Source organism: Dermacentor albipictus, chromosome 8 (assembly GCF_038994185.2).
Source record: "Dermacentor albipictus isolate Rhodes 1998 colony chromosome 8, USDA_Dalb.pri_finalv2, whole genome shotgun sequence".
Taxonomy (NCBI): Eukaryota; Metazoa; Arthropoda; class Arachnida; order Ixodida; family Ixodidae; genus Dermacentor; species Dermacentor albipictus.
The window spans coordinates 128,557,094-128,585,008 of NC_091828.1; the positions used below are offsets into that span (position 1 = coordinate 128,557,094).

At 46.4% G+C, this 27,915-nt stretch overlaps 2 protein-coding genes across 9 annotated transcripts in view; one reads left to right on the top strand and one right to left on the bottom strand.

Moving 5' to 3' along the window:
• LOC135918975 (organic solute transporter subunit alpha-like) overlaps positions 1-19,016 on the top strand; it is a 63,989-nt gene extending 44,973 nt beyond the window's left edge. The window contains exons 7-9 of the transcript XR_011508146.1: positions 11,785-11,924; positions 13,639-13,793; positions 18,720-19,016. The gene's annotated coding sequence lies outside the window, so the exon portion shown is untranslated. The remainder of the gene's footprint in view (positions 1-11,784; positions 11,925-13,638; positions 13,794-18,719) is intronic.
• The window catches only part of LOC135918972 (mitotic spindle assembly checkpoint protein MAD1-like), a 98,199-nt gene that overhangs the window by 16,879 nt on the left and 53,405 nt on the right, over positions 1-27,915 (bottom strand). For 2 of the 8 annotated variants that reach the window (XR_010569836.1, XM_065452695.1), the window contains 2 exons: positions 20,786-20,805; positions 19,166-19,284 (listed from right to left, as the gene is read on the bottom strand). The exons of 2 other annotated variants lie outside the window; for them this stretch is intronic. The gene's annotated coding sequence lies outside the window, so the exon portion shown is untranslated. Of the gene's footprint in view, positions 1-2,187; positions 2,326-19,165; positions 19,285-20,785; positions 20,806-27,915 lie in introns of those variants that run through there. 4 more of the 8 variants (XR_010569837.1, XR_010569838.1, XM_065452691.1 and 1 more) reach the window with 2 other exon arrangements.

The following is a 27,915-nucleotide window of genomic DNA, read 5'->3' on the forward strand; positions in this document are numbered from 1 at the left end:
GTTCAAAGTCTTCAGAGAGTTGAAATAAAATAGTCTACAGTTTCGTGTTGGTCGCTTATTTCTTGTTTCCATTTTGCTCTGGCATGGTGAGCTTTTGAGCTATAATCACTGAGTTTGGCCTAGTATTTTACGAATGGAAAAATGTATGAAGGTGATTGGTTTTGCGTATTTACTCAGACCTAAAGGTGCTCTGTCTGAGGAGCATTGCCTGTGGGCGTGAATTCAAGGTTTGACATAAAACGATACGTCAATACCATGCATATCAAGAATAAGATATGTGAATTAAATTTCAGTGCAGTATCAGGTGGCTAAGTATAACAATAATAGTGCAAAAACATATGAATACTACACTGAAAATTCGTATGACTAAAAAGCTATTTATTTATTTACGATGCTGTAAGCCTGGCATGTCTTTGAAAAAGACGGTGAAACTGGCCGCCGCATCAGACATTATGCTGAATTTTCATATTTTTCTTTAGTTCACTGTTTGTATCTTTTCCTGCACCACGTTTTTTTATCTGTGCCTGACAATTTTCAAATTATTAATTCACCTTGCCTTTATCCGTTTCTGTATGACTACCCAATTCTTCGTTATGCAATCTCCCATTGTGGGTGTCCGTCAAGACAAGAATTTGCAATGAATGCCAATATTGAGGTGTACCCTGGCATGATATCAGTTTCTAAGTGCCCCTTTTCATCTACTTGAACTCTAAATCGTATGTTTTTTTTTTTTTTGGGGGGGGGGTGCTGTTTGAGTTGATGATCACACAAACTAAACTGATTTCTATGCTCACAGATCTCATGATCTAGCTCATGATCTAGCTCACAGCTGTCACTCCTGCTCTGCTGCTCCTATGTTTATTATGCATCATAAAAATTCCATTTCATGTCAAAATGTAAATCAGGCGGACTGGTTACAAACGAAAATTTAGGAATGTGAAAACAATTTGGCAGAGCCCATCTCAGAATGAGTGCATGAATGTGATTGGCATATAAGCAAGGTAGCTACACATCATATTGCCACTTCCGAAATGCACAATATACGAGTCGTGTACTGCAGCTCGCTTCTCTCTCTTAGGATGACATGATAAAAAGCCCGGCAGTGCTGCTATCGAGCCACTCTATTGGTTGATGATTAAGATATTTCTTGGGCATTCCCTTTGAAACGGGAGGCAACAATGTCGTCTAGCCTGCTCGCTTTATCTAATCAGGTTTTACTGCATATATCATAGTCTAGTATTTTGCCTCTCTCTCCTTGATATTTTCTCTCTTCATTAAAACCTACCTATGCCTGTAACAACTCTGGTTCTATCAATCTCTTCCCTGATTTTTTTCCGCTAATACTCTAAACATTGTTTGCTTATCTTCACTGCTGACCATGTGGTTAATGCTTCCATTCTCCTTGAATCCCAGCATTTCTGGAAGGTGGACATTTCCTATGAGTTTTGCTGGATCATTATCTTGATATACCATTACAATATGTTAGTTGTTTATAGACTTTTGCTGCTAATGACACATGCCTCATCCTGTTGCAAATGTTAGCTCAGGTATGTTGGGCTGCTGTGTTTCGGAAGCTCATGTGATGCTGGTTCAATTTTGCCCAGCACCATAGAAATTTTAAGAGATTTTTTGCTCCTTGAGTGGTGTAAAGACACTCTATAGATGTAAACCCAAAGTGGGTGAAATAGCTTACTAAAGCTATTTGCATTAAACAAATATGTAAGTTCACTGAACTATTTGTTGAATTTAGCCCCCAAAACTCTTGCATCTTGCAGTGAAAGTGTGCAGGTTTGCTGAATTGTGTGAGTTGCATTTGGCACCAGAATGAACCCTTGCAGGGTCGTTTCATTTTCTTTTTTTCGTGAAGTGCATCTGGCAAGCATCTCGCATGATGTACTTTGAGCAGCTGCTGTAAATGACGGAGAAATAGTGAACACCGTAATTTCACTCGGTGGCCACAATCTCAACGTTGTACCAATTTTTATCGATTGTGTAATCATGTTCACATGCTCAACAAGCGCGTTCGATTATGCATATGCGTGTCCTTGCTTTCTTGACGTTGCTCATCTGATAGTGAGTAGAGGGTAGCACCGTATGGAGGAGAGGGCTGCCATGGAGGTGGAGCCAGTGGAAATTAAAGTACAAAAATATAGGTCATTGGGGAAGAATGTGCTGGTGTTTCCGGACCTCACTAATTGGTCATAAAGATGCTGACGTCACACCAGAAATTGAACCTTGCGGGCCGGCCATGGACGGGCTAGTGTGGAGACATGCACGTGCCCTTCTGCCCGGCCTATGGTCGATGAAGTGGCAGTTGAAGCGGTCCTGCGTGCAGATAATGAACAGCAGTTGGGAAACCAACCCAAGTGTCAGCATCGCCCAGCGTGGCATAAAAGGAGCAGATGTAGGAAAACAACACAAGGTGGCGTCAATGGGAAGCTGCCATAACCGCCGAGGAACAAGAAATGTTGTGCCAACAACTTTCATAGATATTTTGGCCGATTAGTTGTACAGCTGAAGTTAGTGCAAAAACGCCACGATTTCCCACTGCCAAGTGAATATACAACACCCTGTGGCAACTTTCTGTGGCAGTACGCAGCACAGCCAAAGGTCAAAGCTACAGAGCCGAAGCGAAATTTTGTTACTACGTGCCTGCACCATAGGCTGTGTTCCAATACTCGCCGTAGCATCTGGTAACAACAACGTAATGGTGGTAGAGGTCAAAGTAGACAGCTTAGTGAAGACAACATCGAAGTCAAGAACAATACAGGCCACATGCAGGCTACTTTCCTGTCCAAACAAGATGGTGGCTGAGCAGGACGCTTTTCCTTGTCGTCGTGAGGTGGCATCATGTTGCAGAAGCATTTTCCATACGTCTTCATGACGGCTCAAAACCAAGGAGGTTATAGCAGATATCAAGCATGAGGTTACACGTCGCTTGTCAATGCATGCTTAATGGCTTCATGGTCAGGCCTCTGCTAAAAGTCCTGTGTTCGAATCCTGCTGTTGGAGACTTTTAACATTGTTTATTTAAATATTTGTTGCACAGTACATTGTTGAAAATGATGAGTTACAAAGCCATTTGCAGCCAGAAGGACGAAGTTTAGGCGAATCCATGTGCTTCCCATAATTTCTATGCTGGTACAACCACTCCCATTGCAGCTCCCGTAGACACTAGCGCCAGAGTCCCCTCTAGTAATTATTGTATGAAACTCTATGACGTTATGTACTAAAACTTCTGGAGTGGAGGTGGCTCACCGAAAGTAAGGCTGGTCCCCGCCATCTTGCTAGGGGGAAAAAGCCTGTGCCGCCGTGGTTAGTCGTAACAAAGCATGGAGTGTGCTGCCGCACTGCTGCTGTAATGGTATTTAATGATTGTGGCTTGTTTTTCTAGAGCATTGCAGCGCCTCAGTAGGCCATGATGAGATTGTGCGTTGCTTTCGGCTGTACAAATCGGCTTAAGAATACGCCGGGAATAACATTTAACCTGTAAGTACACCTTTCTCTTTGTTTGCTTACGGCCGCCTGTATGGTGTGTGTTTTCTTCAGTTGAGAACCATTGGGCAGGTGCATGTACATGTTGCACTACACTACACGTCTTGACATTAAATTTACGCCTTAAATACTCATTGGTGTGTTGCTACGTGTGGATGGGCTGGGATATCACCACTAGCTTGCAGCGCGATCAAGTTGTACTTAAATACGCCTGCGGTCTGATTGTACGTACCACAATGTGTCTGCTTGTAAGAGGACTTCAGCATAAGGACACTTATGTACCGAGCATTAGGCACTAGTGGGTACTAGCAATGCCTCCTTTGCTATATGCCTGCCACGTCGCTAGTTGTCCCATTGGAGCGGAGGTTCCTGTAGTTTGGGGTAGTCGCCGAGAGACTGCGCTCCCTGCTGACCCTACTTCCTGTTGTGGAGGAAGTGATGATTACTAGGCTTGTGCGCGCTCGACCAATGGCTTTACGAGAGACCGCGGGTCCTGCCTTCGGGATCGCAACAGATGCCGCTAAAATCTCGGAGGCAGGAGAACGTGATTGAAGTTTGGAACAGCTGCCGCAACTAGCGCTCGCAGCCGACCCGGGTTAGAGCCGCTGGAAAAATTTATTTCCGGTGACTCTAACCCGGGTGCGTATTTTCCATTGCTAGTAGGTACAGCGGGGCGTGGTACTTCTGGAGACGACGGACGTTTGCGCGCATGCGCGAGTAAGAGAGGGTGCGAGAGAGGAAATGAAGGGACTTTTGCTCCTTGAATATACGACTCTGCCTAGGCACTACGGAGGAGTTTCTTAGCACGTGTTGTATGCGATTGTCCCTGTAGGCGTGCCGGCAGAAGTCGCGGGGTGCGGTAGTGCTGAACTTAGTAACGCAAGCTGGCGGCTCGATGCAATTATATTTATTGAATCTTGTTTACTAATTAAATCAACATGTCATTATTTCGCATTATTGGCAGTGCCTCCAGGATACCAAAGCGGCAACGGAAAGCTAGAACCCGGACTGGTCCGTGGGTTGGGGCTCGCAGAGGCCTGCGCGTGCCATGGGAGTAGAAGATTGGCTGTCCACGATAGTGGACAGCCAAGTTTTTATGCAAACACCCCCTGGCACACTTCGGCCTACGCAGCCCCAACCCACAGGTCGCCCTGCTTCCAGCTTTTCCAGTATCAGGTGGGCTAAATGACGTCCTAAACAGGAAAGGGCCAGGTCTAGCCCAGCGCTTGGTGAAGGGGGTGGACGACTTGCGCGAGCTATCCCCTCAGGTGCATATCGTGGTGTGCACGGTGCCGGAGGTGCCTTTACGGGACAGTCACGTACAAAGAGCTGTAGTGGCTGCTAATGAGGCAATATGGAAAATGAGCCGAGAGAAACGCTTCGAGGTTGTCGAGGTAAACAGGGAAGTGAGAAGTTGCGGTGGTTTTAAACGAGACGGGATCCACTTCAATTACAGCTTGGCGCGAGAAGTGGGCTGATGACTTTGTGGTCGCGCTGTTGCTTTTTTAGGGGGCCCGCAGGCGCTCAGGTCAGAGTAGATAGTAATGAAGACGGTCCCCTAGGGGAACATCAGAAGAGCATCGCCGTCGATAACAGAAAAAAGAGGAAAGCAAGAAAAAGAGGTTTCCCTCAATAGGCTACATAAACATGCAGGGCGGCAGAAGAAAAGAAAAGCGGGCAGAGATTGAGGAGCAGTTACATAGAGAACAAATAGGGGTGTATGCGGTTACAGAAACACACCTTAGAGACTCAGAAGAGCCGCCGGTTATTGAGAATTATGTTTGGGAAGGGTGCAACTGGACTAAGTCGGAAAGAAAGGGAGGGGGAGTCGGAATGCTCATCCATGGGAGCCAAATGGAAAAGAGTAAATTCACAATGTCAAGAGCATCTTTGGTTATCAAGTACAATGAGTGGGAAAGAAACTTGGCTGGGCGTTACGTATTTGTGGACCGGAAAAAATTGCACAGAGAAGAATAAAGAGTTAGTGGAATGCATAAACGCTGACATTAAGAGTTTCGGGAATGGTGCTGAAATTGACCTATTATGAATGCCCACATACAAAATTTATGTGGCTATGCCAACAATAACGGGAAGTAAATGCTAGACCTTTGTGAGCAACATAACCTCGTTATCGTGAATACAGGGCCTAAGTGTGAAGGGCAGATCACGTCGCAAGTGGGAAACCGGCAATCAACCATTGATTACTGTCTGAAGGCAGAAGGAATTAATGATAAGTTGAGAGAAATGGTCATTGATGAGGAAGGGTATAGCAGCATAGGGAGTGACCATAAACGCATCATTTTGAAAATGGGATATGTAGTTGGGAAAGAGAGCAAGGGGAGCAAAATGGCCAGTCCAAATTTGAACGCTGAACAAATAGCAAATATAGTCACTAGAGTTGAGGAAGAAGTTGGCAAATGGCCAAGTAAAGAGTGGGAATATGGTGAGCTTCTAAGTGTAATAACGACAGAAATACGGAAAGAGAAACAACATGTTCGTTGGAAAGGGAAAAAAAAAAAACGATAAGCTGGTGGAACAAGGAGATACGAGAAGTGATCACAGAACAACAGAAAGCATCTCGAGAGCACAGGCAGGCAAAGAAGGCGCAGTTGCCACAGGATGAAGTAACCAGTAAATGGGAAATATACCGGGAGAAAAAGTCTATGGTTCAAATACTGGTGCAAGCAAAATTAAAAGGTGAAAGTGAACGTTGGTTGTCAGAAATAGATGAGAAAAAGAAGGCCGCACCTAGAATATTTTGGAACCACATAAAATTATTAGGCAGGAAGTCAACAACAATACAACAACATATTCTAGACGAAGATGAAAACAGATTGAAACGAGAAGCGGCAATAAATTACATCCGAAAAGTAACAGCCGAATCTTTCCAAGGCAATGACGAGGTTGTATTTAAAGAAAAAAAGAGCATGAAAGAGACCCAAGCGGTAAAGGAGCCGGTGCTGACAAATTTCAACTGGAAGAAAGCGGAAGAGAAAATTCCTAAGCGCACAGCCACATGCTAGACGAGGTTCCCGTTAGGCTGATAAATGAACTAGGACCAAAAAGTAAGGAAGCTCTGGTGAAAGCAGTGGAAAAAACTTTAAAAGATAGATGAATACCAGACAGTTGGCAACAAAGTAGAATGAATTTAATTTATAAAGGTAAGGGGGTGAAAGACAGAATTCACTCGTATAGACCGTTGACCATTACATCGGTAATATACAGGCTAGCAATGCAGGCAATCAAATTAAAGCTTCAAGCATGGGCAGAGAATAATGGCATTTTGGGAGAGCTTCAGAATGGCTTCAGAATAGGTAGGCGTTTGGATGATAACTTGTTTGTTCTTACTCAGTGTATTGCAATATCAAAAGCAGAAAGCAGACCGTTGTATGTGGCCTTTTTAGACATTACAGGAGCCTACGACAACGTAGACTGCAGCATTTTGTGGTATACTCTGGAAGGGGAAGGCTTAGGTAACGACTGTCTACAGCTTTTGAGAGAAATTTACCTAGAAAATACCGTTTGCGTTGAATGGGAAGGGATAAGGAGTGAGAAGAAAGTTCATATCAACAAGGGACTGAGGCAGGCGTGCCCTTTATCCCCGCTGCTGTTTATGATGTACATGGTAAGTATGGAGAGGGCGCTAGAAGGAAGTAATATCGGGTTTAATCTCTCATACAAACGGGCGGGTACAGTAATAGAGCAGCAACTCCCAGGTTTATTTTATGCGGACGACATTGTGTTGCTAGCTAACAAGCAAAGTGATTTGCAACGTCTGGCTAATCTATGGACAGGAAGGCAACAATTTAGGTTTGAAATTTAGTGTTAGAAAATCAGGTGTTATGGTATTCAATGAAAACAGTGAACATACTGTGGAGATACAGGGCCACAAAATACCTCGGGTAACAGAATGTAAATACCTTGGTATATGGATAAACGAAGGCAATAGATATATGGAAACACAGGAAAAAATAATAACAGTGAAGGGGAAGAGAAATGCAGCCATAATGAAGCACAGAGCGCTATGGGGATACGTACGAGGTCCTCCGAGGTATGTGGAAAGGTGTAATGGTTCCAGGGCTTACTTTTGGAAATGCAGTTGTTTGCTATAAATCAGGGGTACAATCAGGACTCGACGGGAACCAAAGGTCAGTGGGTCGCCTCGCATTGGGCGCTCACGGGAATACTACAAATGAAGCTGTGCAGGGTGATATGGGCTGGATTAGTTTTGAAGTGAGGGAAGCTCGTGGTAAAATTGAGTATGAAGAACGACTGAGGAATATGGAAGAAAGTAAATGGGCTGGGAGAGTGTTCAGGTACAGAAAAAACATTGATTCACAGTGGAGGAAAAGAACTAGGAAGCTTACCAGCAAGTATGCGACTTGTAAGGTGGGCAACACAGCAACAAAAAAGGTCAAGCGGAAAGTCAGAGAGGCTGAAATAATCTCACGGGTGGCGGCAATGGAAAAGAAACCGGTCATGAGTAACTACTTAAGAGGAAAAAACGAAATCGGGAAAGACACCATTTATGATAGCTAAAAGGGAAGCTCATTACTTTTCGAAGCGAGATCGGGATGCCTTAATTAGAGCACGCACCTATAAAGTGAGATATAAGAAGGAAGAATAAGCATGTGCTTACTGCGGTAAAGCAAGAGAAACTATGGAGTACGTTTTATTAGAATGTGAAGACGTCTACCCAGCGGTCGATTTAGGCATCACTGGCCTCCTTGAATATCTTGGGTTCAGCGGGAACAGTGGTAAAGCGAACATATCCGTAATAGGCGTTAGTAAGAGGCGATTGGAGGATTGGTGGAAGCTTGGAAACTACAAAAGACAAAGACGTACAAAAGCACAGTTCGCAATAGAGGATCAGAAAATTTAGGTGTGGTAGTTCATAGTGTTTTTTTTTTAATTGTTTAACCTAGGTAGGACATTAGGCAGTATAATAGCAAGAGTTTGGTGGCGCGACCCACCGCCCCGTTACAAAGGGGACGCTCATAACATCCATCCATTTCATTAGTTAATTAATGAACTTGGCCCAAGAAGCAAGGAAACGCTGATAAAAGCATTGGAGGCAGTCATAACAAATAAGCATTGCAAATTCCGCACGGCTGGAAACAGAGTAAAATGAATTTGATTTATAAAGGGAAGGGCGATAAGACGAACATAAAATCCTTCCGACCAATTACGATAACATCCGTTATATATAGGCTGGCAATGCAGGCGGTGAAATTAAACATGCAGCCATGGGTAGAAAGTAATAGAATACTTGGAGAACTTCAGAACGGGTTCAGAAATGGTAGCTGCTTAGATGATAGCCGGTTCGTGCTTACTCAGTGCATAGAAATAGCTAAAGCGGAAAATAGACCTATGTATTTAGCCTTCCTGGACATAAGCGGTGCATACGACAATGTGAACAGGGAAGTCTTGTGGAACATATTAAAAGATGAAGGTATCGGTCATTAGGTAATTGATTTTCTACAGGGAATATATCGAGAAAATAATGTTGAAATAACATGGGAAGGAATTAAGAGTATGACAACTGTCGAGATACAAAAAGGATTAGGGCAAGGTTGTCCTCTATCACAGCTGCTGATCATGCTTTATATGATAAGTATGGAAAGAAGGCTACAAGGAAGCAATCTAGGGTATAATCTGTCGTACAGATTAGGCGGAAAGGTAGTTGAGCAATGACTACCGGGTTTAATGTATGCGGACGATATTGTACTGTTAACAGATAGCCAGAAAGATGTGCAAACTCTGGTTAATTACTGTGGAGACGAAGGAAACAGTCTAGGTTTCAATTTTAGCGCAGCTTAAGTCCGATGGGATGTTTTTCAACGAAACAACTGATCAGGAGCTTACAATACAAGGCCATGAAATACCCCAAGTGGCCAAATATCTCGGGGTATGGATAAACAAAGGGCAGAGGTATACGGAAAAGCAATAACAGTCTCTCATAGCTAGCAAAAGGGCGAAGAGATGTCGAGATAATGAAACATGGGGCATTGTGGGGGTACAACAGGTATGAAGTACTGAGAGGTATTTGGGAGTAATGGTGCCGGGGCTTACTTCCAAGAAAATAGTGTAAAGCATGCTTGACGTTTGCAAAACATGTATGGTGCCCCTAATGTTTGAGATAAACCACTTGCCATTGAGAAAATTTGATTTTTCTGGTTAGAGATTTTTAGGTATTCCACACTAAGTGACGAACTGTGAGTGAAATTTGTAATTCCAATGCAATGCCACTTTGCTGGCGCAAAATTTTATGAATGAGTCCTGCGATCGTGCTCCATTGGAAAAGCTGTGTAGACTCTTATTTACTCGCTCGGCGTGATACTTTATGACTGAGTCACGAGATCTAGTCCTTGCCCACGAGGGTGTTGGTTATATGAAAATTTGTTTATTATAAAAATGAAATTCTGGGATTTTACGTGCCAAGACCACTATATGATTATGAGGCACGCCATAATGGAGGACTCTGAATTCATTTTGATCACCTATTGTTCTTTTAATGTGCACCTAAATTGAAGTATACGCGAGTGCTTTCGCATTTTTCCTCCATCGAAATGTGGCTGCCGTGGCCGGGGTCGAATCAGCGACCTTGAGCTTAATAGCGCAAGGCCATAGCCACTAGGCTCCCACATCCGGCGGTGATAAAGATACATTAAATATACAGCGTTTGTTGTCTTCCTAATACTGTCTTTTAGGTAACTAGACCTATAAAAAAATACAGGCAGTCATTGGAGAGCGCGATGCAGTCAGTGTGGTAAGCAGACGACAAATGCGGGTCCCCTGACTGACGTCAGCCTAGTGCCATTCGCTGTGCCGCCATCGGTTGTGCATGACGCTAATTGACCCTTTTCTTGGCGATCCCGTGGGTGCTGCTGCTATGTTTGATCACGTGGTGACACATCCATTGCTTGCCTCAACTGCCTTCACCTTTACAATGGGTTTGTATGATGCTGGTGCGGCTTAGCAAACCTGTTTGGGAAGATATCGCAGATGGTGACAGGGTGGATGACACGAAGCTTTGGCCGCAGTTTCAGAGAAGATGCAAAAGTGCTTTAGAAGCTGAATAAGCTATGTCCAAACAGCACAAGCAGTGTACATGGTGCGTGTTTTAAAAGCGGACTAAATACGCATTCCAAGCGATCCAAACTTTCCGCTCACAAAGTGAATCAGGATTAGCGTGTTTTTCTCTTAGTTCTTTATTTGGCAAATATTTTTAAGTGGTGGCTTGTCACATTTCTGACTCAGTAAATTCCCTTGGTGTGGTCACTATCTGATTATTTCTGCCTAATTGCTCGTGGGTGTGCTCAGTTCTGATAGATCTGTTCTTGCTGCATGCAAGGCTTGAAATGTAGCCATTTTGTACATTGTAATACCTTGTAGCAAAAATGTTTTATCGCTAGTAACTCACTCACTCTTATGGACCATCAGGAAAAATTCAGCTTCAACCATTTGGGCGCTATCAGTGTAATCTATCATTTATTCTACGCATATGGTGCGCATGCATAAACTCGAGTGTGTGCCCATTCACTTATTGGCTTGTTGGCAATAGAGTGGGCATAAGATTCCGTGCCAGTTGGGGTACATGTGTGTAGATACTGTGCACGAAACATACTATGACAGGAAGTGGCGCTACTCCCTTTGTTATTGTTTAACAAGCGGTACTCACTCTTGCCGACATTACGGATCTGAAGCACTTTCTTTGAAGGTTAGTGATACAACGCTGGTGGATGAGCAAATTTCTGTATCCTCGAAGAAAGCCGTACATCTTGAAGAGCCGGTAACACGTTACAGACAGTTGCAGCAACGGGCCGGGAATTTGGCTACACAGATTCATTACATTCCTTAATATGCCAGTCACTATTTTTGCAGCCAACTACTGCACACGTCTTCAATCCACATTATTCAATCTGGCATGATAGAGCATAGTGCGTTAGCAAAAACTCAGTTGCATTTCCGACAACTGATCTCACAGAAGCAAGGTGGAAGTGGTAATGGTTTCATATTCGTGCCCCGTTGCTGAGGCAACTGCCGCATGCCGCCGAAGGCGCCATCTCGTTTCTCTAGAACAATCTGCCCTGCGAAAAGGATCAATACAATTAGAAAGCCTGCGGTTTTGCCAAGATTGCTTCATGGGTGCATATACTGTACTACTCATTAAGTATAAAATATTTCGTCAGTGAAATTTCAGTGCACTTAGCTGTAACAGTTTTGCTGTAAAAGGTGGTATCGATGTCAATGAAGATAACCAAGTAAATTCTGATTCCTCGACAGCAGTTTTAAAGAAACGTCAATGTGCGCGGGTGGTACTACGGAATCTGATGTTCAGCCGGTCACCGAAGGACGCAATCGATTGGTACCGCATCCACCACCAGCTAATGCCCAACACGCTCTTCATCGAGGACAGAATGGACATCGTGAGTATGGCCAACTTACACTGCTGGCATGTGGTGGCAATCTTATGGGGTGGGAGCGGTGCATGTATGGCAAACATTTTCGCACTTTTAACCTGTAGTGCCCAACCTGGGTATTTATGCTGTTTTCTTACCTAATTAATGCACACACTATAGTAGCATTTTTGATACATTGGAGACCTACCTTAGGCAACCAATTATTATTACTATACTAATTAACACTGAGCATTCTATTTTTTTCTTATTTGTACAAATGTATACTTTCCATGGGCGGAAATAAAGGTGAACAAGTTGTAATTTTTCTTGATTTAGAAATGTGTTGGCGCTGGTTTGTCCCATATAAGGCCACTACACTTACTTTTAAGGGTACCTTAACCAACTCCGAGCTCAAAAATTTATGTACTGCCTACTGTGTACCAGTCTACAATGAGCATACAGCCACAAGAATTTTTCGAAATGATGGAGTAATAGAAATGTTATAGGAGCCTGATGAACCGGGCCACCGTGGCTTCTCGCTACCCTCCCCACAGGAACACACACTCCTCCTTGCCACGTATTCGCACAAACTTTGAGCAGTGTAGCGAAAGCTACACTGCTCAAAGTTTGTGCGAATACAAACGCAGAAGAAAGGCTCATCTACTGCCCACCCTAATTGACCTCTGCAGGACTCAATGGAAGCTTCATAAAAGACAGCGAGATAGAGAGAGTTGGTTGAGACAATGAAAGCTATGCTGGCCCCACTAGCGCACGGCTGACACCTACATGACTCGGCAGTGTGTGGAGAAATAAGAGTGCTCAGAGCCGATAGCTGGCATGCGAGATGTTGCTTTGCGATGTTGGAATGCTAAGCCCACTAAGTAAAAACGTAGAAAGTGACTATTAGTCCACCCTGCCCTCCTCCATCTCTTAGAACAATCAGCCAGCTCTCGTTACATTGGCACCATCATCCCTTGTCGGCTAGAAAAGGAGCATATTGCTACATGCATACTGTATTGTTGCTTTTGGACGATGCGTGTGGGCATCCCGACGACAAAGATGAACTGCTCCGATGAATGACAAAAATAAAGAAGAAGTACATCATGGTCTAGTGTTGCGTTGTTGCTTTTGGATGATGCATGCATGCCCAGACGAACTGGTCCTGGGTCTCTAACTGTCAGCTGAACTGGCCAGCGCTGCAGTTGTTTTTGTAAATATACGTTGTAAATAGCCTTAAGTGTTTTGCCCCTCATTCGCATAGCAATACACAGCAGCTTCGTTGTCTGCTGACGAACTGACAGCTTTTACCCTGGTGACGTCATGCAAAGGAGCCGTAGTTGAAAACTGTGTACCTTGTTTGGCATAAAATATCTGACAGAAGATTTTGACAGTGATGGCTATGCACTTTTCGTGTCGTTTTACTTGCCACAAAATGTCGCCAAAACTTCATCAATGAGAAATTTACAGAGCTGGAAAACCGGCGTGGTGCCACTGCTCATATGACGTCAGCATCAGCCGATTCACAGAGTGGCACTGAGAATTTTGTACACAACAAATCGATATATTGGCACACTTAAAATGATGATAGGCTCCTAGACGAATAACCTATCGATATTATTACTTTTCTGTACTGTCCATTTGAGGTGCAGGAATTTTATTGTGAGTGCCGTGCCCTTTCAGACATACTAGATCACAGATACACAATGTGCCACTGCACTGTAAATGGTCTATGGTGGTGCAGGGCCAGCAGGTGTACCTGCGCTTCCGGTCTCATGACGTGCAGTCGCTACCGCATTGGGCCGGCACCGTGGTGGCCGTGACACAAAAGGATGGGCGCATCTACGCCACGTACGATTTCCGCGACAACTCACTGTCAGACACCATCGTCGGCGAGTGGTGTGTCTGCCTTTCCTGGACGAGGTTAAAGCGTTAATGGAACATTTGATAATGGATAGCAGACATGCTACACGCGCGTACAACTTTTTGTGGGAATGGCAGGAAGGCTAGCAGGGTGGAGCTTTTAAACTTTGTTACTGCGGCAAGTAGTTTGGTATGAGTTTGACAGTGCTATTCACCCAGAGATCTTTTGAGTGGCGCCATTTCGCATGTGACGTCAATGGAGGGACTCTGCTGCCGCGCTGTGCCAAGGCCGTAGCTTTGGCCACGCACGTTTGCTACGTGAAGGCAACTTAATAAATGGCAAATGAGACATCCACCCAATCGTAGCAAATGCTACAAAGGAAACCCATACGGGTTCCTCGAAAGAAAGGCCTCGAAGTTGAAGAAAAATTCATCCTGGTCAGGGACTCAAACCTGGGACCACCGCCTTTTCGAGGCAGCCGCTCTACCATCTGAGCTAACCAGGCGGCTAGCAGATGGCAGAGTGACTGCCCTGGAAAGGCAGCAGTCCCGCGTTCAAGTCCCGAACCAGGATGAATTTTTCTTCAACTACGAGACTTTTCTTTTGAGAAACCCGTATGGATTTCCTTTGTAGCAATTGCTACGTGGTGCCCCACTAGTGTTCAAGGTAAACCGCTTCTCAGTAAAATAATGAGATTTTTGTTGTCAGAAAAAGTTTTACATTTGTAACCCTAAACAGGAACTATGAGCGAAATGTGAAATTTACATTTAACTGCAGTGCCGATTTGTCAACGCAAAATCCAATGCGCATGGGTCCCGTGATCGTGCTTCATTTCCAAAGCTGCACAGACTGTCATTACTGGCTCGGCACGGTGTTTTATGACTGAGTCCCGAAATCATGTCCCTTTCCAAGAGAGATGGGGTCATATGAAAAATAAAACTATATGTAAAAAATAAATCGAGTTTTTACGTGCCAAAACCCCTATATGATTATCAGGCACATAGTGCAGCGCTCCGAATTAATTTTGACCACCTGGGGTTTTTCATCGTGTACCTAAATATAAGTACACAAGCATGTTTGCAATTCACCTCAATTTAAATGCGGCCACCATGGAAGAGGTCGAATCAGGGACTCAAGCTAAGCTGTGCAACACCAGGACCACTGGGTGTTAACATCAGGTGGTTATATGGAAGATACATTTAATATAAAAGTTTTGTTGTCCTCATAATGCTGGCAATAATGAAACTAACACTAGGAAAAAATACAGACGGTAATTGGAGAGCGCCATGCTAAACGAGCAGGCAGTCAGAGCTCGAGCAAATGCATTAAAATGAAGGTATTCTAGCCGGAGCATAGCAGACGACAAAGGCGAGTCCTCCCTCTGACGTCACGGGAGCGCTGTTTGCAGCACCGCCATCGGTAGTGCACGAGGCCAATAGGTGTGTGCCCAGAATACAGCACTTTCGGTTTCTTGGAGCCGATACTTAATCAGCATAGCATCCACGTGCGATGGTGTCGCATTTGCCCAAACATGCAAGAGAAAAGCAGAATAGGTAAAACTCAGTGGTGTATTTTGTGTTATTTTTTGTTGGAAGGTAATGTTTGTTTTCTGTTTCCCAGATTAAAGCGGAGAGTAATGTGTGGGTTTTCAAGAACGCTCTTGCCTGAGCTTTGTCTCGGCACGACGCCACCTATTTTGTGCACAAATGTCCAGAATGTGACAAAGACATGAGAAGCAGAGATGGCGGTGTTACCTTACAACAACGAGTTGAGCCAGAGCACTCAGAATCGTTTTTTATGTGATGGTCAGTCTGTGACTTAGCTTCTGGCTCACAGGAGGCATGGGAGCAGGAACGTAATCAATTAAATAGTGGCAAATTTTCTCAGGACAATAACAGTAAAAATGTAATTTTTTTTATTAAACATACGAAAACAAGACTTTTTAGAGCGCAGCTCTTTGGCGTCCGTTCCTGGGTTTCGCGTCGTCGTCGGCGTTGTCGTCGGCCTCGTAACCAGCTCCGCCCCCCTTTCATCCCCCCAGCGCTAGCAGCGACCGACTGATACCGCTGGATGCCGCTGACGCCGCTAGAGAGTCAAGATAACGTGACTGCATAGAACACCGTCGCCGCCATGCAGAAAGAGGAGGAAAGGGTGCCCCCCCCCCCCCTGTTCTTGTGTGGTGGATAGGGTGCACTTCAGTTGCCGACGCGCCGGTTATTTCACGTAGGCCCCGGCACGTCGACGAATACGTGACCACCTTCCCATGGCTAGACCTGGTTCTTAGTGCTGCGGAAGCGAGGGTATCATATTGTTTGTGTCGGCATCGGCGGCGTTGTCCCTGAAACCAACTCCGCAGCTGGGGTTGACTCACTATCGGCGTCAGCGGCATCAGTCAGTCGCTGCTATCTCTTCCCTCCTCCCTTTATCGTGTTGTCCGCTTGCTGCGCGCGCTTCTGCCCCCATCGTTTGCCGCTGGGTGTACACGCCGCCCCCCTCCCCCCTCTTCCTGCGAGTCTCCGGTTGTCAAAGCGCCGGCTCGAACTTAATTCCTTTCTTCGCTCCTCCTCCAATGCAACCCCTGTGCGGTGGCAATCAGAGAGCCAGATCGGTGGCGGCGGATCTGTATATGTGCACCGCCCGAGCCGAAATTGCCGCTGCCGTTCGCCCTGTGCGGTGGCAATCAGAGCCAGATCGGTGGCGGCGGATCTGTATATGTGCACCGCCCGAGGAATACGTGTGAAAAATAAAAAAAAATTCTGTGATAGCGCATACATGTGTTGCTCGATTTCTTTGCCTCAATCTATCGAAAAGGTGAAACAGCTTATTTGCTGCGCTCAAATTTCGCATTAGGAAGTAACGTAATCGTCGGTAATTTTTTTTCTCCAAAACTATGGGAAATCTATGGAAAAATATGCAAAGCTATTTTTACCATAGATAGGAAAGAAGTCACAAGAGTTCGTGCCAATAAATGTTTCCAGCACTTACTGCAATATGTTGATATTGTATACAGAGGTGTGTGAATATTCGAAAACTTGGAATATTATCGAATATTATATTTTTAATATTCATATTCAATTCTAAAACTAGGTATTAGAAAATTTTAGAATATTCGGTTGCATAAGAATATCAGAAACAAACCCAATATATTTCTGGCTGTGTGGGGGCAAGCATGGTTCTTAGCGTTTATTTTTATCTAATCTAAGAAAGTGTGTCTGATTTTGTGCTGAATTCTGTGATAATTACATGCTGCTGGCAAAATTTTATCTACAAAACATGCTTCGCCACTGGACGTCTATGCTTTGCAGGAAAGCCAGCCTCGCAGTTGCAAGGGGCACGGGTTTGCAAACAGCGAGGGTGCACTCTTTTGAAGGTTCCACCCCAATTGCTTGATGGCAAATGCACTGAATGACGTTTGGTACAGGGCCAAATTCTTCTGAGTTTACAGGAAATTGATGCAGTATAATAAGGCACAGGTTGGTGACAACAGACAACTAGAAGAAATCACTCAATTTTCCAAAGCTAACATGAGCCAAATACACAATATTTTAGTATAACAGCTTACTAGTTTATTTTTTTTACCAATGACAATGTAATTGCAATGTTCCAACATGATAAAATAAACCAACTAGCTAATAAATGCATGTGCACATAATTATCCAATATTCAATGCTAAGCATTCATATTCAATTCGTATTAGAAAATTGTGATATTTGCACAACCCTAATTGTACAGGATTTTTACAGCTAAAGAACATGTCTTTGAGCAAGCACCACCTAGGCCAACAAGCTGTTCTGTTGCAGCATATTTTTACAGCGAAGCTGTTAAGGGCTAGTTCTCCCAGGATCGTGTCCGTGTGTGTGGACACAAAATTCCGAAGATAGAGCAATGCCGGGCCGACCTGCGGCAGAGGTGAAGCAGGCGTTGCGCACTCCCCATGCGTGCATCGATCCCGAAGATAGTGCAATGCCAGGCGACCTGTGGCAGTGGTGCAGTTCGCCAATAAGGGGCCCACATACACAGCTCCGCTGGTCATCCTTCTTCACAGAGTGGAAGGGCACCGAGTTTTTTATTCGCTGATATTCTTGATGTTTTATAACTATCATCGATAGACCATAGAAGATGTTAGTTGGCTCTTTCAGGGAAAGGATTGCTAGAACACTGCTTACACATCTTGCTGCAGTTGAGCTTTTAGGAGCAGTTTTTGCTGGCATCTGGGTTTTACGCAGTGAATGAAACATGGCGACTTAACCTTGGTGAACGTGAGATCATGTCTGGGCTCCGAAACTGTCGCATAAGCAGATTACATTCTGTCACCGGTTTGCGGTTCCAAAATTAAGATGCGAAAGTTGTTCCCCTGACATCTACACTAAATACAATGACTTGACCGAAGCATCTTCAGAATCTCACTCTGGGAGTTCATCAATTCAACTTTCAGGAAAATTGAGTTAATCGAAGCAAGGAATCTTTAGCCATTCCTTGTAGGATGAGACTGAAAGCCAAATTCCCTTTAGACGTAGTGGATTTTACATTGAAAACTAAGATTAGGGGCCATATTTTGTAAGAAAACTTTTACATTTTTCATTCTACTGTATTTACCCTTCGTCATGGGTTCCCATGAAGCCGTGCCTCTGTCATCGCCACCATCGGCCATTCGCTGGGACGGCCGATAAGATACGAGCAGAATCGAAGGAAAAGAATCCTCACATAATACAGCCCAAAGATGGCACGCTAGCTTGATGCCAATCGCAAACCTCTTAAACGCTGCACTTGGCCAGACTTCTACAGAGAAGTGTCATCGGCTTCCACAGCCAGGGGTGCTATTCTGGAAATTGTTGAATTTCACCCGATTGTACAATTCCATAATCACGCCTTTTTGAGCCAATCAGACAGGCTGTACAGCCTGTTGGTATACTTTCAAGCCTCTACAGTCTTTCATTTGACGATCTCTTCATACTTTACAGACCAACGCCAGGCTACCTTGCTGGTGGTCGTCGACAGCACTTGGATGGGACTGCATTCGCCTACTAGCGAAGCCTACATTGAGCTTTAACACTGATCAACTACTGTAAATGGTTTGCATGGACATATTTTGAACCTTTCTAGTGAAATGTGCATCCAGAATTATTTTTAAAAATTCTGTTTGCAGGGATGTATTATTTTCTTTGACATCTAAAATATAGTTTATATGATATAAATATGCTGCATGTGCAGAATTTGCAGAATTTCTGCTTATTGCCTTTATAAAGAGCCTCATGGTTTAAGTTCAGGAGAAAGCTTTACCTTTGGTGCACATCCTTAGGCGCCTTAAGGGTATATATTTCTACCCAAAGATAATCATAATCAAACTTGTGTGCATTCCTTTTCTTTCAAACAAAGCCTTCGAAACCATTAAGTCATCTCTTCAGACTTAAGCAGAGCTGGATGGATTTTATTGCAGCCAAAGCTTCCTCTTAGGGAGTGTTACGAAAGCAACTGACCGGAATATGTGATTTATGCAATAATGGTACATAGATGGCATCAGGCTCTCTGAAAAAGAAAAAGAAAGGGTAACTTATCACGCTGATCACAATAAAATTTGTTTGCTGAAGGTTTCATGGACACTGTGTACCAACATCATCATCATCAGACTATTCTTTCTTTTCTTTCCTTTTTTTCTTCTCTTTTTTTCCCCCCTTACCGTTTCCCACCTGCCCTGCTGCTGCCATTTTAAACTGAACCTGGGACCAGTCAAGCTGCTTCTCCGCAGCTTTTTTTCCCCTTGTTTTTCCGCCACAACCATGTACCTCCTTGCTTGTGGAAACAAGTAAATAAAATAAAAATTTATGTCTATTGCAAGACTAAAGCCTCTCCCAGTGATCTTCAATTACCGCCGTCATGTGCCAGCTGCCCCCATTAACACCCCTGCAAGTTTCCCAATTTCATCATACCACCCAATTCTCTGCTGTCATTCACTACACATCCCTTCTCTTGGCCCTCATTCTGTAACTGCCAACCAATAGACCACCAGTTAACTGTTACACCGAATTCTAATTCAGTGCTCCCAAAGTGCTACAGCCTGAGAGGGGCAGTGCTTCATAGAGAACTGGGGATACTACAACACACCCAACAATGCCATCTTGCAGCTTCTGGAAATACTTTGAAATTTTTGAAAAACACTACACAAGCAGAAAAAAAGCCAAACAATCACAATGCAGACTGTTCAAGCACCAAGTGCACATAGGATCACCAGGGATAAATAAATTAGTTAATGACCACTTGTCGTTGGTGTCACCATCCCTTTGCCTACACTATCACCAGGATTGGCCAGTCGTGGGTGGTGGATGATAAAAAAGGAATAGAACAGAGTGAAATAAATCACTGCAGTATACTAGCCCAGCACATGATTAATTTCATCAAATACTCCTGTTTCCCCAATGTGTGGTTCGTAAAAGTTGCTGACAGGTTTCTTATTTTGTCATTGTTCCAATATAGTAATCTCTTCTGTAACTACATTGCTACAGACACCAGATAAAATGACAAGCTGCCCCCCAACTATTAGTGGGGTTGGCCAATCGGTCAAGAAATAAGGTCTGGCCAAGAAATAAGCCGGAGGATAACTAATGCATGATGTGTGCTAGTACCAATGAAAGTGAGAGTAACCAGCAATGAGAAGCTCCTTGTTGTATAAATAATAAACGAGGTTATTAAAGTAATAAAGTGATGTGACAACTGCTCAATAAATGGTACAACTGCTTTCAAGTCTGCCACTAAATGTTTACTATGTGTGCATTTTCTGCAATTCTATTCTAAAAGTAACTGCTCTGTTTTACTCATGCAATAAAAATGTGATTTATACCACCATTTGTCTGGGATGTCCTCAAGATGTTATGCCCCCTAAATGATACAACAGCTTTCAAGTCTGCTACTAAGTGTTTAATACTCTAAAGAAAAGTTAACACCCATTGAAGTGTATCTTGCCCTAAACAAGTATCACCCCATCTGTCGTGCTTGCTTTTTCTTCCATGAAAGCTATGTGCTTGCTACTTACCTGTCATAAATATGTCACACCTGGATGTGCAGGAAAAGCATAGAAGACAGGTGAGGATTATTTCTTTGGGATAAGATAAGCTACAAAGAGTGCAAACTTTTTTTTAGAGTGTGTATGCACGTGGATATCTTGTAATTCTGCTACCAAAAGTATACTTTTACTTATGTCATAAAAACGTGATATACCCACCCCTTTCCGCAGGTCATCTAGGTGTTAGAAGTGTTGAGGCAAATAAAGACATGAAAGCCTTGCGCAAGTCTCACAGCACTTATATGCCATGATTACATTTTCATACTGTTCAGGTAGCCAAGCTGTATTAAGGTATTTAAAATGTTCCACATACAAATTGCATAATGAAAGCTTAACAGGCAAATAACAAAAAGGAGGGCTTTTTTTTACATCCAAGTAACTTGAATGTATTTTAATCATGATGGAACAGGCACTTTGCCCTCTATTTTCACTCTATAAGGGGTTGAAATGTACACTACCATATTTTTCCATGTATAACCGGCACCAAAAATTTATCAGTAAGTCGGGGTATGGGTTATATACGAAATTCGCCTGGAGGTGTTGCTTCACGGCAGTGCTCTGCCATTCAAAGTTTTGTTATCGCCTAAGGATACCCGCCCCACTCCTCACTCCTGTGTGTTGAAGCTCCCCTTTTTATCGTCGCCCATTTTTCTCTTTAAGGGTCACCATATTATGTTAAGCAGTTAGTGAATCGTGCACACAGTGCCGGCCAACCCGTACATCATCTGTTCTTCATGGCGCTGCCTCATTCATCCCCGCGAATCGCTTTGCAATAAGGCAGAGAGCAATTTCACTATTTAGATTTTTGGCTTGGTCACTTTTGCTCTGTCGTCGTTATCCATGCGAGGGCTGCTCCGTCCGCGGCGCTGCTCCATCCGCGCTGTCATCCTCTGTAGTGTGAATGCTAGCTGTGAAAGTGATTCGATTCACGTCACATGTCCCATGACTGATTCGTCCGCGATCATGGCTGTCGTGTGAATCCAGCATCGCCAAAGTCAGCATTCCATAAACAATTTGCCAGCATGTGGCTGTCCACATTCCATGCTGGCTATGAATGTAGCACTAAGATGTCATGTTCATTGCTCTTTCATAGCAAGATGAAATTGCATAATGCAGCTAAAGTGGTTGTGGCATCGAATGTGGGTACTAGACCTACATCCATCAGTTACAGAAGGCAGCAATTAAAGTTCTAAAAATGTGTCTTGCTGGTGCAACATTAGGCAAAAGGAAGCACATTTATACCAGTGTATGCATACGCAGAACACAGAAATCGCACTGGGGTTCTGCCAAAACCACAAAAACAGTGCAATATCATGCAAGCTTGCTAAAAAAAAAATTAAATTATAGGGTTTTACGTGCCAAAACCACTTTCTGATTATGAGGCATGCCGTAGTGGAGGACTCCGGAAATTTCGACCACCTGGGGTTCTTAAACTGCAGCTAAATGTAAGTACGTGGGTGTTTTCGCATTTCACCCCCATCGAAATGTGGCCGCCGTGGCCGGGATTTGATCCCGCGACCTCGTGCTCAGCAGCCCAACACCATAGTGCAAGCTTGCTAGGAACTGTCGATTTCGTTCGGATTTCCACCCACGCAGTGCCCATCTCTTCACTACACCGTTCGTCAAGGTGAGCGCTACCATCTGTTGAAATTTGGTGGCCGTCGGTCCCCCCTAAGCGGGCCCACGGGCCGAAAACCGCCCTTTGCCGATCAGCTGCCGCACTAGGCCTCGCGCCACCGTGCGCTAAGCCTAAGCCGCTTCGACCTCCCCTACGTCCACATTATGGAGACCCATGTGATCGGAGATACCATCGACCCAAAGGACTATGATCCCAGGGACTGGAATCATATCCTGAGCCTACCCACCCGTCAGAAAGGAACACAGAAAATCCAGGACCAGGCGAACGCCGCCACCGGCTCGCGACCTGCGGATTCCGTACACCAAGCGTCTCAGCTGCGCGCGACGCGTCTCGCGGCGCAAAGGTCGCAACGCCAGCCGCGTTTGCCTGAGGATGCCTACAAGATAGTGTTTCGTTCAACCGGGGGACTTGCCTTAACCGACCTTCAACCGCGCCACCTTCGCCTGGCCCTGCTAACTGCAGCCAAAGACCTCCAAGCACCAGACGCCACCAGCTTGATTATCCACCCCCTCAACAATACCTGCACGATGAGTACCCCGCATAAAGCCGACGCGCTACGCCTGGTCGCCATCCAACAACTCTCCATCCGAACCCAAGGCTACGCCGTCACCGCCTACATCGCACCCCCGGATGGTGCAGTAAGAGGAGTAATCACTAACGCCTACTGGGAAGAAACCCCAGCACAGATTCTGGACGACCTCATCACGGGCAACCCTAGCGTCCCCATCATTGATGCACGCCGCATGGGACAGACCCGTTCGATCCTTATCACCTTCCGGACGGGTCCGGTGCCCCGAACCATTTCCTACGGAGGCGGGCTCCACAGCTGCAGTTTGTACAGAGGACACTTGGACGCTTGCACAAACTGTAGAAAACCAGGGCATCGCGCGGATGTGTGTACCCTTCAGCGTACGCACAACTGTTCAAGATGCGATATCCCGCACCCCCGAGAGGACACCCCGACATGCACACCAGCCTGCATACTCTGTGGAGGCGCCCACATGACCGGTACTAAAGGCTGCAAGGCGAGGGGACGCCGCTCACCGCCCGCGTCACGACAACAGCACATCTCCCGCACACCGGAACGAGACACGGACCGCTCCAGCACGTCTCGCTCATCGTCTCTTCGCCGCCAGGACCAACAGTTTCCACAGCTTTCCTGGGCGGACAGAGTAGCAGGCAAAAGATTGAACGTTCCCAGCAAGGCTTCAACCCCACCGCCCACACAGGAGGACCCCCGCGACCGGGAGCTCCAGGCCCTGCGAGAGGAGGTGAGTCGTCTTAGCTCTCTCATCAAGACTCCCACCTGTACCCCTCTACCGCTTCCGCCAATCGTCCCTCCCACCCAACCCACGCCGCTACCCCAAACACCCACTGAAAACATGGAACAATCCGACTCCCAAACGGCCACCTCACCCCCGCCCAAGAAAAAACGCACAACAGAGCACCCACCCGTCACCCAGACCGACCTTCAATCTCTAGAGGCCCGCATGGACGCCAAACTCGCCGAAATGGACGCGCGTCTAGAGGCAAAATTCACTCAGCTCATCGACCACCTATCTCAACGCTTTGAACAACAAATTGAAGCGGCATTTACGCGCATGGTACACACCCTTGAGATGAGCCTTGCACGGTACGACACCCGCCTCCAAACAATCGAGCAGGCCCTTCCCTCGATGCAGCTCCCCAATTGCCCCTATCAATCCGACCCACCTACCCCACAGAACTCTCTACCCAACCCACCTATACTCACCCCACCTAAGCTACAGTATGGCGGGGCTACCACCTAATTCCTTATCAATTCTGCAATGGAACTGCCGCCGCTTCCGGGGCAAGCGCGCACCCCTCCAACTCCTCCTCCCCACACTTCCCACGCCCCACATCCTCCTTCTTCAGGACACGCATGCCCCTGCCACACTTCCTAGTTACACATCCGCTCACTCGGACGCAACGAATACACCCAGGGCTTCCACACTCATACATCGCTCCATTACACACCAAACGCATCAGATCACCTCCGAGACGCCCTGCGTGATCACAGAAATCATACACCACACACACTACACACCATCTATTTTTATTGCAAACATATACCACCCACCGTCTCATCCGATGGCTTCATTGGAAACGCTACAGCGCGATCTCCATCATATTGCAGGCAAGCATCCATTGATAATCGGAGGGGACTTCAACAGTCAGCATACTGACTGGGGCTACCGCACCACCACGGCACGAGGACGACGACTCTGGTACTTGGTACAAGAGCTCCGCCTCACAATACACAACAACTTTAACACCCCCACGAGAATTGGCAACAGTGTCAGCGCGGACACTAGCCCGGACTTGACACTGAGCCGCAACCTTGCGGGTATTACGTGGAACACAACACATCACACATTAGGGAGCGATCATTACATCCTCTACGTTACAGTACCCTACAAACACAGAACGACCCCTCACCTAACACACAAACTCACCAACTGGGATGCAGTCCGCGCCGCACGGGCGGCCCTTCCTGACGCTCCCATTACAGACATCGACCAGTGGGTGGCATCACTCATGAACGATGTCTCCGCACACACTCGTACCCTTGACACCACACCAGATACGCCCACCCTCGACACTCACCTGGCGCACCTATGGGAGGCCCATCATAGCATCCTAGAGCGCTGGAAAGGGCAAAAACTCAACCGGACCCTTAAAAAGCGGCTAGCCGCACTGCAAACAAAAATTACTGAGCACTCTGAGGAGCTCTGCTGATCCAACTGGGGACAGATTTGCGATAGTATGGCTGGCAATCTGTCCTCCAAGCGCAGTTGGCAACTCCTCCGTCACTTAATTGACCCCACGCAATCTAAAACAGCCACACAACAACACGTCACACGCCTTATACACAAGACCAACCTTTCTCCCGACGCACTCATCGACGTACTTAGGAACACACACACAACTCCCGGTATCTCAAACCCCCTGCCCCCCTATGCAGGCACCCCGAATGCCAATCTCGACGCGGAGATTACGGAAGCAGAAGTCAGAGCGGCCCTCCTGACTCTCCGCTCTAATTCCACTCCAGGAGTTGACCGTATCTCCAATAGCATGCTCCGCAATTTGGACGATCAGTCGATTGCCCAGCTCACAGAGTACTTCAACACATGCTGGCAGGAGGGCACCCTTCCGCAATCCTGGCGTCACGCCAAAATCTTATTCATACCCAAGCCCCACAAACCCCTTACACCTGCAAATCTTCGCCCCATCTCCCTAACCTCATGCCTGGGCAAGCTTTTGGAGCATGTCGCACTCGCCCGACTCACACAACACATGGCGGAGCAAGACCTCTACCCGCACAGCATGGTGGGCTTCCGTCCCCACCTGTCGGCACAGGACGCCATGCTCCAGCTCACACAGGATATTTTCGACCCCCTCATACCGGGCCACACAAAAGCCGTCCTCGCCTTGGATCTCTCCAAGGCCTTTGATCGCCTAGACCATCAAGCGATAATGGCGGCGCTCTCCCCCTTGAACATAGGTGAACGTATGTACACCTATATTCAAGCATTTCTTACTAACCGCAGAGCCGAAATTCACTTCGGTCCCCACACATCCCGCCCATACACCCTTAGTGGGATTGGCACCCCCCAGGGATCTGTCCTCTCACCTTTTCTCTTCAATGTCACTCTCATTCCCCTTGCCCGCAAACTACAAAACATCCCTCACCTTCGGCACACACTCTATGCTGATGATATCACTCTATGGACCACCCATGGCAGTGATGGAGACATAGAGAATACTCTGCAGTCGGCAGCTACCCTCACCCAAACACATGCGCGGAGTATTGGACTCTCATGCTCTCCGGAGAAGTCGGAGCTCCTCATACTCCGCCCCACAACCCGAAACTGCCCCACCACCCCTATAACCGTGACACTGGAAAACCGGTACATCCCTGAGGTACACACTCTCCGGGTACTGGGTCTCCACATCCAAAATGATGGGAAAAACACTCTCACCATCCACAAACTCAAGCGGACGGCGGTGTCGATATCCCACCTAATTCGCCGAGTTTCTGCACACCACCGGGGTATGAAGGAGCCTGACTTATGTCGTCTCATTCGTGCCTTCGTCCTCAGCCGCTTTCTCTTCACGCTCCCCTACCTTAAACTCCAGGGCAGAGAAATCTCCACCGTGGATGCCATGATCCGAACAGCATTTAAGACAGCACTACACCTACCCCTAAATACCTCCACCGAAAAACTCCTCCAGCTAGGCCTACATAACACGATAGGTGAGCTTATTGAGGCCCACAGACAGACACAATACATACGTCTCGCGAGGACCACCACCGGCAGACACATCCTACACACCCTCGGTATCAGGATACCAGCCACGGATCCCACACAGCTCCAGGTCCCCCACCGCATTCACCGTGAACTTCTTATTAAACCTCTCCCTAAAAACATGCACCCCAGCTACCATGAACCTCGCCGCAGAGCTCGCCCACGGGCGCTCCACAAATACTATGGCACGGAACCGGATGCTGTGTGGGTGGATGCCGCATGCACAGGTGAGGACGCGGTTGTTGCCATCACAAACTCCCTACAACCGATTACCACCCTTCACATATCCCCAACTGCCACTTCGGAGGAGGCTGAAGAGGCTGCCATTGCCGTAGCTATTATGCGCACGGAGGCCCGGTATATATTATCAGACTCTAAAACTGCCATACTAAATTTTGCTCGCGGGAGAGTTCGCGTCCCTGCATTTCGCATACTGAACTCTCTCGCTGCACACCCGCCCCGCCACATGGAGCTCATATGGGTGCCTGCCCACTCGGGGAATCCTGGAAACGAGGCTGCCAACGCTTTAGCCCGAGGTTTGCTCAACCGGGCACCGGCGGCCTCCGATCCAGGGTTCTCACAGGAGCGCATGCATTCATTCACTGAACTGACGCAAGCCTGCAAAACCGAGCGTTGGCTCTACCCCCCACCCCATCCCTCCCTCGACAATTATCACCAGACACTTTGGAGGCGGCTCCAAACACGCACCTTACCCTCCCCTTATATACGCTCGCGCTATCACCATGTCCACACCGACCCCTCCTGTACCCTCTGCCACCACCCCAAAGCCACTCTCGATCACATTCTTTTCCTCTGCCCGGCGGATCCTCCCCCGCGGGGCCTGGAGCACCTTACTACTTGGGAGGCTTGGGAGACCCTACTGCGCTCCGAGGACCCGGCCAAGCAAGCCATCGCCACAGGCCGGGCTGCCAGCGTCATGAGCCTCCGGGACATGAACGTTTGAGTGCAGTGGGGCTGTGCGGGGGCCCAAGGACCTGCGTGTCCGCAACTCCCCTGTGTCCAATAAAGTTTTCACCACCACCCGAGCAGTATTGCATGTCTACTCAGGAGAACTATGACTTCTGGTTTCTTCTCTCTCATGCACTGTATTTTATTCTACGGTTAACTTG